This window comes from Physeter macrocephalus, chromosome 11, assembly GCF_002837175.3.
Source record: "Physeter macrocephalus isolate SW-GA chromosome 11, ASM283717v5, whole genome shotgun sequence".
Taxonomy (NCBI): domain Eukaryota; kingdom Metazoa; phylum Chordata; class Mammalia; order Artiodactyla; family Physeteridae; genus Physeter; species Physeter macrocephalus.
In genome coordinates, this window is record NC_041224.1 from 48,615,398 (window position 1) to 48,627,409 (window position 12,012).

The 12,012-nt window shown below is 44.0% G+C and overlaps 1 protein-coding gene across 5 annotated transcripts in view; it reads right to left on the bottom strand.

Annotated features, from left to right (window-relative positions):
* The window catches only part of RAB27A (RAB27A, member RAS oncogene family), a 75,031-nt gene extending 70,775 nt beyond the window's left edge, over positions 1 to 4,256 (bottom strand). The window contains exons 1-2 of one of the 5 annotated variants that reach the window (XM_024128881.2): positions 3,792 to 3,833; positions 3,234 to 3,236 (exon numbers count right to left, since the gene is read on the bottom strand). The gene's annotated coding sequence lies outside the window, so the exon portion shown is untranslated. Of the gene's footprint in view, positions 1 to 3,233; positions 3,237 to 3,755; positions 3,858 to 4,135 lie in introns of those variants that run through there. The other 4 variants (XM_007112079.4, XM_024128878.3, XM_024128879.3 and 1 more) reach the window with 4 other exon arrangements.
* Positions 4,257 to 12,012: the final 7,756 nt, after the last annotated feature.

A 12,012-nucleotide genomic window follows, 5' to 3' on the forward strand; every position in this document is an offset into this window, starting at 1 on the left:
CCCCTGCATCGGCAGGCGGACTCTCAACCACTGCGCCACCAGGGAAGCCCCAAGTTCGGTTTTTAAAATAACCAGAAGATTGATGACTATGCTGTCTGGGCCAGTTAATTCAATTCTCACTGAGAGAGGTCCGCAGGACCTCTCTCAACTGTTGCCAATATTGCTCTATCAGGAACAGCAGGATGAGGTGGTCTAAGACAAGATACTTATATCTACACACTAAGAAAAATTAAATATATGGACTAGAGGTTTCTAATGAGGAAAACAAATCCAAGTTTATTCATTAACTTATGGGTCCATTCAGCAAGAGTTTATTGAACACTTCTTTTTTTGTCTATGATAGCTTGCAGTATAGGACTCACAGAGGAGCTAAAGCCAATGCTCTGCCTCCAGGATATTACAATCTACTCATGGAAATAAGGCCACGTACACATAATCAGTTGACAGTCTAAAGTCGTTACATCATTAAAGGCCAAAATGAGTCTCAGAATTGGCAATTTCAGTTAAAGTCAGAAAAAGATTAAATTCACTGTACTGCAAAATATTCATTAGGAAAGGAAATTCCATTTTCTCAAATTTCCAAGGGATTTCACTCTCTCCCTAGATCAGCACAAGAGACCAAATCACTGGAGAGAGACACTGAATGCCCCCACCCAGTCTGCCCAGGCTACAGAGAAGAGGGCGCCCCACTGCCACAGTGGGAAGGACCCAAAATCCTCACCTTTCTGCTTCTTTGACCTTTCCCTTTCCAAGGAGGGTAAGGCCATTATCATGAGGAAAATAGGAGAATAGAAGAGGAGAGATTTAGGAGTTGTGGTGTAGCTAGGGACATTGCTTCTCAGATAAAGTGGGAAAAAGAGTGAGAAAGAAATAGCAGAGTGATCCCCATTTCTCAGCCTCTCATTCCCTTTTCATTCACTCAACATGATTTTTTAGGGCTTAATATGTGCCAGAAACCATTCTAGGTGCTATGCCCACCATAGTGAACAAGACAAATTCCTGACCTTCATGGAGCTTGTATTCCACCAATGGGAGATAGACGTTGTGTACAACATCTGTGTGTGTGTGTGTGTGTGTGTGTGTGTGTGTGTGTGATGACAGTAAGTGCTATAAATACTCTAAAGAAAAATAAGGCAAGGGAAAGGGGACGAAAATGATGGGGCAGGGCGGGGGTAAGGGGTGAAGGGTGTACACCACCTGTGTGTGTGTGTGTGTGTGTGTGTGTGTGTGTGTGTGATGACAGTAAGTGCTATAAATACTCTAAAGAAAAATAAGGCAAGGGAAAGGGGACGAAAATGATGGGGCAGGGCGGGGGTAAGGGGTGAAGGATGCTATTTTAGATGGGATGGTACAAGAAGGCATCTCTAAAGAAATGACTTTTGATTTGAAAGAAATGAGTGAGTAAGCTGTGCAGACATCTGAAGGAAGAACATTCCAGGCAGAGGAAACAGCAAATACAAAGGTCCTGAGGCGTGGCTGAATCAGAGTGTGAAAAGAGGGGAGTGATAGAAGATGAAGCCCCCCACACCATGTAAGGGGACTGCAGGCCACAGTAAGGACTTTGGATTCCTTCTGAGATAAAAAGCCACTGGAGAGCTTCGAGCACCGGAGTGAGAGACATAAATTGACTCTGGCTGCTGCATTGAGAACAGACTGTAGAGTGGTGAGGGTGGAAGCAGAGTGGCCCTGTAGGAGGCTTTTGAGTAATCCAGGCGACAGAAGTGAAAGGAACTTGGTGGAAGCAGTGGAAACTGTGGAAATTTCCTATCCTAGGTATAGACTCAAAATAGAACCAATGAGATTTGCTGAGGGACTAGATGTGGAGTGTGAGAGAAAGAAAAGAATCCGGGGTGACCCCTGGGGTGTTTAGCCTGAGCACCTGGAAGAGTGAAGTTGCCATTAACTGAGACAGGTGAGACTAAGAAGAAACGGGTTTGGAAGAGGAAAATCAAGAGTCTGTTTCCTAGAGACTGTTGCCCACTTCAAGACCCTTATATCTCTTTTAAAACCAAGGCAACAGAAATTGAGAAGCTGATCTTAAATTTCATATGGAAATTCAAGGACCCCAGAATAGCCAGAACAGTCTCAAAAAAGAAAAGCAAAGTGGGAGGACTCACACTTCCCGATCTCAAAACTTACCACGTACATAGCTAATAAAGAAGAGAGTATGACACTAGCATAAGGATAGACATACAGCTCAGTGGGGTAGAACTGAGAGTCTAGAAATAAACCCTCACATTTACAGTCAATTTATTTTCAACACAGGCACCAACAGCATTCAAAGGGGAAAAAATAATCTTTTCAACAAATGGTGCTGGGAGAACTGGATGTCCATATGCAAAAAAATTAAGTTAGACCCCTACCACACATCATATACAAACATTAACTTAAAGTGAGTCAAAGATGGAAATGTAAGAGCTAAAACTATACAACTCTTAGAAGAAAACATAGGCATAAATCTTCATGGCTTTGGATTTAGCAATGCTTTTTTAGATTTGACACCAAAAGCAGAGCAACAAAAGAAAAAATAAATTAATTGTACTTCATCAGAGTTAAAAATCAAGGCAGGCCATGGAAATTAAGGAAGGGAGGGAGTAAGGAAGAAAGAAGAATGTTAAGGAAGAAAGTAGGAATGAAAACTAACATAAAATACAGAAAAGAATGATGGTCAGTCAAGTCTTTTCAGCACTACATTAACCTTTCTTCATTTGTAACCATCTGCAGAAATTCTGTTTTCCAGACTGTGTTTTCCCCCTAAAGCAAGATTCTGAGAACGTTAAAATAAATAAATAGATAAATAAATAAATAAATGGAACAAGAACAGTGAAGCACCAACAAATTATATCACCAATAATTATAGAAAATTTATACAGCAGAACACTACTCCCCTTCCCAACATCTGAATGATGAGCTGACCCAAAAGTGATCATCCATCCAGTAGGAAAAAATAGCTGTTAGCCCACAGAGGTAAGAAAGAGGACCCCCCTGGCAGGAGATTAGGAAGCCATGTGGCCCCCAGGAGCCGAAATGCTGGGAAGGTGAAGTCAAGGGCTCACAAGATTTCCTTCACTTCAGGCCTGACTTTGCTTAATCGGTGATCTATTGGGACAGAGACAAAAGCTTTGGCAATAGTTACCAAAACGAGTCATCACATCAGCCCTACCACCAGTCAAGACCCGAGAGCCTGGCTGCCTACTAGGGTTTTCTGTCTGACTGGCAGGGAAAGAGAGAACCCTCTCCCACCCGGGCAGTTTGCCCGTCCAGACCCTCATCAGCAAAGGTGTCAAGACGTTCAATCATTCAACCGACAACAAAGGGAGGGAGGAAAGAACGGCGGGAGGCTGGGGGGCGGGGGGGGGGGCGCGTGCAGGAGGTCTGGGACCTTCCTCCTCTCCTGCCAGAGAAGTTTCCTTCCTCCCACCCCGAGATTGGGGAGCCTCGCCCCTGGATGCCGCCCGGAGGTGACCTCAGCCCCGTCCCAACCTGGGACTCCACCTAATCAGCACCTCGCCCAAGCTGACCCCCACCCCCGTCATTGTCATCGTGGGGTCTGTGCTGAGGGCCTGGGAGAAGCAAAGAAGCTTTTCTGGTGGGTTCAGCCGCCCACAAGGGAGAGAAGGAACTGCAGCTCCACCCCCCGCCCCAGGGCCAGACCCTGAGCTCGCCCGCTCCGTCGCTCAGCCCCGCGGGGTGACTGCAGCCTCCCGGAGCCCCGGGCCTGAGCGCGCCTCCCCCGCCCGCGCCCGCCGCCTCACCTGCTCCGCCCGCGGTCCCCACGCCGCTCCTTCTACGCGCGCCGCGTCCACCCGCTGACGGCCTTTTTTGGGTCCTCGGCGGGTATTTTCCGTCGGGCCCCACATCACTTCCCGTAAAGGAGAGCGAGGTGGGGGCGGGACCTCCTCTCCACCCTCCACCTCCCGCTTCCTCCTGTCACCTCGGCGAGCACCCCCGCCCAACTCTGCGAGAGCGGTTTGCGGGCGCCCTCCCCACGCGCCGCCCCCAGCCCCGCCGCACCTGCCACGCAAAGGCCCCATTCGCCTCTTTTTAGTCCAAGTTGGGCCTCCACTGCCGCTTCCCGGAAGGCGCGAAACCTTAGGGGGTTGTTTTCGTTCTGAGACACAGTGGTGACACTTACAAACTGCCACGGGATCGGGCAGTGCAAGGTATAGTTTGGTGCCTCTCGCCAAATCTGCTCCCCTAAAAGCCATTTTCTAAAGGTGTTTTCCAAGGCATCAGGTCGATGTGTCCACCTTGTAGCCAGAGGTGCTGAGTGGCTGCAAAGTCAGCCCTGCCCGCGGTTCCTGAGGCCCGGGGGCGCTCCAGCTCACAGTGCCCCCTTGGTCCGGCTCCCCAGGGACCGGATCCGCGCTGGGCATCCGGCTCTGCCACTGTCCGTCCCGCCACGCCAGCTCCTCATTCGGGGGGCCTGGACATGGCCTTCCTGGAGTGAGAGAAAGCTCTGGGATTCTTGAAAATGACCGGGGGAAGGGGGGGCGGGGAGAGAGTAGTAGAATTCTGGCAGGAAAAAAATATATTTCTGGAAGGAAATGACAAACGGGGTCTCTACTCGTACAGTCTAGTTCAGATTATAAAATCGCTCTCAGTTAAATTTCCGAGTATTAGAGCAATTCGTTAAAAAAAAAAAAAAAAGCAAAGTACAGTACTTGAAAGAATAGCCCCTGTAAGGAGAAATCTGCGAGCCTCTGCTGCCCCCCAGCGGCTTCCTTCTCTCAGTGCCGACGGTTTTGTGCGGTCCGCTCGGACCTGTGGCTGTGAGGCAGGTTGGGGCCACCAGGTTCCCACTGAGAGGCAGCCGAATTCTCCTCCAGTGGCCTGGGGGTCTGAACAGTGGCTTTTGGGCCTGCCCCATGGGCTTTCAGGCAAAGCACTTCTGAACCAAATAATTCTACTTCTAAGCAAAAGAAAATCAATGGAAGCCCTAATCTACTGTCTCTTACTATCTGTTCTATCTCACTGATTCTTCTTGCACTACAAATTCCAGCTATCTCAGGGTAACCTGCCCAACTCCATCATTCTTTCCGTCTATAACTACTCACAGTTTGCACTACAGTACAATTAGCTTCTCAGATTCACATGTAGGATGAACCATATGAAATTGCCAAATATTGAATATACATTCAATTTAATAGTTCCAAATATAACACAGTGATCTCAAAGTTAGGGATAACAGATTTCACCATAGGGCGATGCTTTCAAGGGATGTTTCCCAGGGAAGAGAAAGGCCATCAAACTGTTGTTGATGGAGGTTAGGACAGGAAAAGTAGCCCGATGTTCATGTGTAGAGAAGTCTTGGGAGTCACTGATCAGCTAAGATCTGGGGGGGCCAACAATGCAGCAACCGCTAATGGCTCATATAAGAAGAGCTCCGCCTTCAGCCCTCCCCACTCCTGCAGACAGGCAGGGCTGTCCCCAGGAGTTTACCAGGCAGGAAATCAGAAAATAGCGATGCTGTGACCCATTCGTTGTCACCCATTCATTCATTTCATTCAGTGAGTCAAGCACTGTGTTAGGTACTGGAGAGGCAATAGTGAACGAGGTAAATTGGTCCCTGCCCTCAGGAATCCTGCCCTCAGAGAAACCAAGTTAACTCCAGTGCAGTGAGATACGATCCTTGATAAGGGAAGTTAAAGAGTGTAACTGGAACACAGGTAAGTGACACCAAGTCAAGACTTCCCAGAGATAGTGATGTATAGATTCAGAAGGATGAATAAGAGGGGAAAGTGAGAGAGGAGAGAATTTTAGGAAAGAGAGCAGAGGAATGGTCTGGAGGCAAAAAGAGAGAATGAGATATTGGAGCAACTGAAAGAAGTTCGGAAAAGCTGAAAAACTGAGTGGAAGGAAGCAATCAAAGAAACTGCAGAAATGAGCAGAGGTTGGAATATGAAGAACCCTGGAATGCTTATAATAATATTAGCTAACGTTTATTGACCATTTACTCTGAATCAGCTAATATGCTAAGAACTTTACATATATCACCTCATTTACGTCTCATAACTGCCCTATAAAATAAGCACTCTTCTTGTCCCCATATTACAGATGAGGAAACTGAGCCTTAACGGGATTAAGCAACCTAAGTTCATATAGCTAATAAGTGGCAAAGCCAGGACCAGAACTTAGAACCCATTTTCTTACTGGCTATAAGGCGAAGAATGGGCTGGGGAGGCCAATTAGCATGCTGAAGCCCAAGTGAGGGATAATAGTGATCTGGTTTAAGGCAGTGGCCCTGAGGATAAAGATGAATGGACAGATTTGAGACACTTAAGAGAGTGAATCAAGAAGACTTTGTTAGGGACTTCCCTGTTGGCGCAGTGGTTAAGAATCCACCTGCCAACGCAGGGGACACGGGTTCGATCCCTGGTCGGGGAAGATACCACATGCTGCGGAGCAACTAAGTCCATGCGCCACAACTACTGAAGCCCGCGCACCTAGACCCTGTGCTCTGCTGCGAGAGAAGCCACCGCAGTGAGAAGCCCATGCACCGCAACAAAGAGTAGCCCCCTGCTCTCTGCAACTAGAGAAAGCCCATGTGCAGCAACGAAGACCCAGCGCAGCCAAAAATAAAAATTAATTATTATTTTTTTTTTTAAAGAGGAAGACTTTGTTGTACGGGGTGAAGAAGAGGGAGGAATCCATGGAGATGCCCAGATTTCTGGTTTGGGCAACTAGGAACCCCTGAGCAAAAGGAAGAAAGCAACAGGGAAGGAGAGTGAAATAGGCAATAATAAACAAGTTTAGGACATTTCAACTCTGACATACCAGCACCAGCAGAACATCCAAGTGAAACTGTTTAGTACGTAGTTAAATAAGTTGGTCTGAAGCACAGAAGACGTGAACTGGAGCTATTACCAAGGGGACTCAAAGACATGAGAGGCAATAAGCTAGTCTAGAAAATGTGCTGAGAGGGCAAAGAGGGGGCTTGGTGCAGAACCCAGAGGATCACTCAGTATTTAAGGCATGGGCAGAGGAAATCCAAAAAGGAATTTGAGAAAAGTGTGTCCAGAGGAAAACAAAGAGAGAAAGTTATTACAGAAACTAAGTATATTAAACCCATCTTGTGCACCAGTTCAAAATCCTCCCCACACCACTTCTTACTCCAGCCACAGAACTGGTCACAGTATACCTCTTGCTTCCAGCTCTGGAGCTTCTCTGACACTGCAGGCTGCTGCTTGAAACATGCAGAGTCCCAGCTCCAGTCACATTAATAGGATTGAAATGGGAGGTATCAGTACAAACTCATGATTTTTAATATGGAGAAATAGAGTTATGTATAGATATGTATTAAGTATGTATTTTCCAGCTCCATCTGCTAAGAGGTCCTAGAAGCAAGTATATCATAGGAGCTATGAACACACTTAGCACTCAGATCTTGATTTCTAAATACCCTTTTCCAATAAAAGGGACCAAAGACATGATCTTTTATATATAAAATCCTAAAGAATCTACTAAAAAACTATTAGTGCTAATAAATGAAATATGCAAAGATGCAGGGTGCAAGATCAATACACAAAAATCAGTTGTATTTCTATACACTGGGAATGAACAATCAAAAAAGGAACTTTTTTTTAAAAATCCCATTTATAATAGCAACAAAAAGAATAAAATACTTCGGAGATGCAGGATTTATACACTAAAAACTACAAAACACTACTGCAAGAAATTAAAGAAGACTTAAATAAATGAAAAGATATACCATGTTGTTGGATTGGAAGACATAATATTGTAAAGATGGCAATGCTCCCCAAAGCAATCTGTAGATTCAATGCAATCCCTATCGAATTCAACACTATTTTTGCAGAAAAGGAAAAGCTGATGCTAAAATTCACGTGAAATTGCAAAGGACTCCAAATAGCCCCCCAAAAAATCCTGAAAAAGAATAAAGTTAATTCACACTTCTGGATTTCAAAACTTAATACAAAACTGCAGTAATCAAAACAGTGTGGTATTGGCATAAAGACAGAGATATAGACGAGTGGAATGGACTGGAGGGTCCAGAAATGAGCCCATAAATCTATAGCCAATTGATTTTCAAAAAGAGTACCAAGACCATTTGATGGGGAAAGAACAGTCTCTTCAACAAATGGTGCTGGGAGAATAGATATTCACATGTAAAAGAGTGAAGTTGGACCTTCTCCTCACACCATATATAAAAATTAACTTAAAATAGATCAAAGGCCTAAATCATAAGAACTAAAACTATAAAACTCATAGAAGAAAACATAGGCAGAAATCTTCTTGACCTTGGATCTGGCAATGGTTTCTTACATGTGATAGAATAAGCAGAAGCAACAAAAGAAAACTGTATTAGACTTAATCAAAATTTAAAATTTGTTCACATCAAAGGATACTCTCAAGAGAGTGAAAACACAATCCACAGAATGGGAGAAAATATTTGCAAACCATATATCTGATAAGAATATGTATCAGAATATATAAAGAGTTCTTACAACTCAACCACAAAAAGACAATCCAATTAAAAAGCAGGCAGGGCTTCCCTGGTGGCGCAGTGGTTGAGAGTCCGCCTGCCAATGCAGGGAACACGGGTTCGTGCCCCGGTCCGGGAAGATCCCACATGCCACCGAGCGGCTGGGCCCGTGAGCCATGGCCGCTGAGCCTGCACGTCCGGAGCCTGTGCTCCACAACGGGAGAGGCCACAACAGTCCTGCACGCCCGGAGCCTGTGCCCCACAACGGGAGGGCCCAAAACAGTGAGGGCCCCGCATACTAAAAAAAAAAAAAAAAAAAAAAAAAAAGCAGGCAAAGGACTAAAATAGACATCTCTCCAAAGAGGATATAAAAGTGGCCAACAACCACATGAAAAGATGTGCAATGGCATTAGTCATTAGGGAAACGCAAATCAAAACCATAATGAGATACCACTTCATACCCACTAGGTAGGCCATAACTTTTTTTAAAAAAAAGAAAAGACAAATAACAAGTGTTAGCGAGATATAGAGAAACTGGAACCTTTATACATTGCTGGAGGGAATGTAAAATGATATAGTCACTTTGGGAAACAGTTTGGCAGTTCTTCAAAAAGTTAAACAGAGAATCACCATATGTCCCAACAAGTTTATTCCTAGAAATATGCCAAAAGAATTGAAAACAGGTAATCAAACAAATACTTGTACACAAATGTTCACAGCAGCACTACTCCAAAAGGTTTAAAAAGGTGGAAACAATCTAAACATCCATCAATGGATGAATGGATAAAGAAATTGTGGTATATCCATACAATGAAATATTACTTGGCCACAAAAAGGAGTGAGGCACTAATACATGTTACAACATGAATGAAAATTGAAAGTATACTAAGTAAAAGAAGCTAGTCACAGAAGGTCACATACTGTATGATTCTATTTATATGAAACATCCAGAAAAGGTAAATCCATAGAGACAGAAAGCAGACTGGGTGCCAGGGCTGCGGGGAAGAGGAATAGGGAATGACTGTTTACTGCACATCATCCTTTTGGGGTGATGAAAATGTCCTGGAACTCGATAGAAGTGATAGTTTCACAACATTGTGAATGTACTATATGCCACAGAATTGTATGCTTTAAAATGTGTTATGTGAATTTTGTTTCAATTTTTAAAAAAGAACCAAACTCCTAGAGTCAAAGCTTTGTCTAAGAAAAGGATGAGCCAGAAAGTAAAGAAGTGCTCAGAGAATGACAAGGACATATAAAAAGGACACGGGACCCATCTGGGGGAGGATTATTCCTCAGCTAAGAGCTTGCTTATTTTAACTGGGACTGTCAATATATTTTTGTTTATAAGCTACATTAACAAAACTTACCTTTCAAAAATGTCCACTGTGAATGTCAAAGGATATTCTTGAGTATTTTATACCTAGTTGTAAACTTTTTTAAGAAGTCTTATTTTACACTTGTTAAACTACAAAATTATTTTCAGAAAATGCTTAAACATTACATTTCATATTTGAAATAAACATTTATTAAAAAAAAAAAAAGAATACAGGAGCCAGCTTGAAAGGACTCCAACCAGCCAAATCTGGGACAATTTGAACATGTAGTGATTGTCAGGGTTGTCTTCATGGGCATGCAACTAGAACATCACACAGGGCCCTGCACTCAGAATTTTAATGCTCTGCTGTCACTGTCTTAAAATTCTTAATAATTTTACCATTGAATTTGTGTTTTATAAGTGAAATCTGATGGCACAATGGAGGATTCTGGAGGCTTGAAGCCTCTGCAAACACATGGCTCTGACTCCTGCCACTGCCCACTCCTCACCCCCGGTCCCCTGGGCCCTACCCAGCCTTGCATTCACTACCTTACTCCAGAGCAGTGACTAAGTCACCTTGGCTGGGGGAGGCCCACATTCCGCCATCACCTTCCACCTGGCCAGGAGCCTGGGTGTGAGAGCAGAAGGGATCAGGGTTGAGCCCATGTCCCATGGCACCATGGGGTGGGCAAGAAGGCAGGCATCACTGCCGTAGTCTGGTAGCACCACAGTACATTCTATGTGTCACTCAGCAGGGGGCTCCTGCCACCACCACCCAGGAATCAAGAGCACCCCAGCATGGAGGCTGCAATCCAGGGGGTGCACATTCACCATGGGTTGGAGTGGTGGGTCCATGAGAAGAGGAGATTGACTTTCTCATCCTCACCCAGGGCTGTGCATCTTCATTCTGCACTAAGCCCCACAAATCATGTGGCTAGCACTGGTGACAGTAATAGACTGTAACTCACTGAACAAAATAGGAATCTGTGAATCATACTGACAGATCATTTCTGCAGTATTGCTACCAAAAAGGTATAACCTGAATCCGTTTAATCAAGAGGAAGCATTAAACAAACCCAAATTAAGGGAAATTTTACAAAACAGACCAGTACTCTTTAAAAATTTCAAGATCATGAAAGGCAATGACTAAGGAATGAGAATAAATGAAACCAAAGAATCATGACAGCTAAACTCATATGTAATCCTGAATTAGTTCCCAGACCAGAAAAAAAATTTTGTCTTGCTCTAAAGGACATTACTGGGACTTGGTAGAATTTGGATGAAATCTGAGATGAGATAATAATATCCTATCAACCTTAACTTCCTGATTTTGATTATTATACTATAATTATAAATGAGAAAATCCTTGTTTTTAGGAATTGCACACTGAAATATTTAGGGGTAAAAGGGAATCACATGGGCAACTTATTGTTCTCAAAAGGTTTAGAAAAACAATAATGTGTGTGTGTGTGTGCACAGACATACACACACATATATAGAGATTAAAGCAACTGTGGTTAAATGTTAACATTTGTGGAATCTGGATAACAGGTATATGAAAATTCTTTGTACTATTTTTGCACTTTTTCTTTAAGTCTGAAATTATTTCAAAATAATATCTAAAAAACTTTTAGAATTCTCTCCAGGAAATCCCATAGGATCAAGTTTAGTGGGCCCCTTGAAAATCCACCATTGTCTAGGCTTTCCCCCTTTAACTCTCTTATTCTCCCTATCTTGCCCTCTTGACCTTGGAGTTAGAATGGATTTGTGATGAGACTGCAGAACCACCACCTGATTATGTTACCTGGGAAGACCCTGATGATACTCCTTTCACTGAGGCACTGGTGAGGAGGCCACTGACATCTCTGAAAAGCACAATGGTGGATGTCCTTTATGAGCTGAGACTGACAGAAGATGCTGCTGCAACAGGACTCCTGAGTATCAATTAGAAACAAAAGAATGCCCAAATGGCAAAGAACAGATGGCAGGCCATAAGTACTATGGGAAGTAAGTACAGGCCATAAGTACATAATGGGAAGCCAGGCTGGGGTGCAACCAGGGTGTCTTGACCCACAGAGATCTGTGATGGTGGCTTATAGGTCATGGTGTTCTGAAGGAAAAGATAGATGGGGAGTTTTTGTTTTGAGGAGAAGGGGTGTTTCTTTTTTTTCTTTTTTTTTTTTTTTTTTTTGTGGTATGCGGGCCTCTCACTGTTGTGGCCTCTCCCGTTGCGGAGCACAGGCTCCGGATG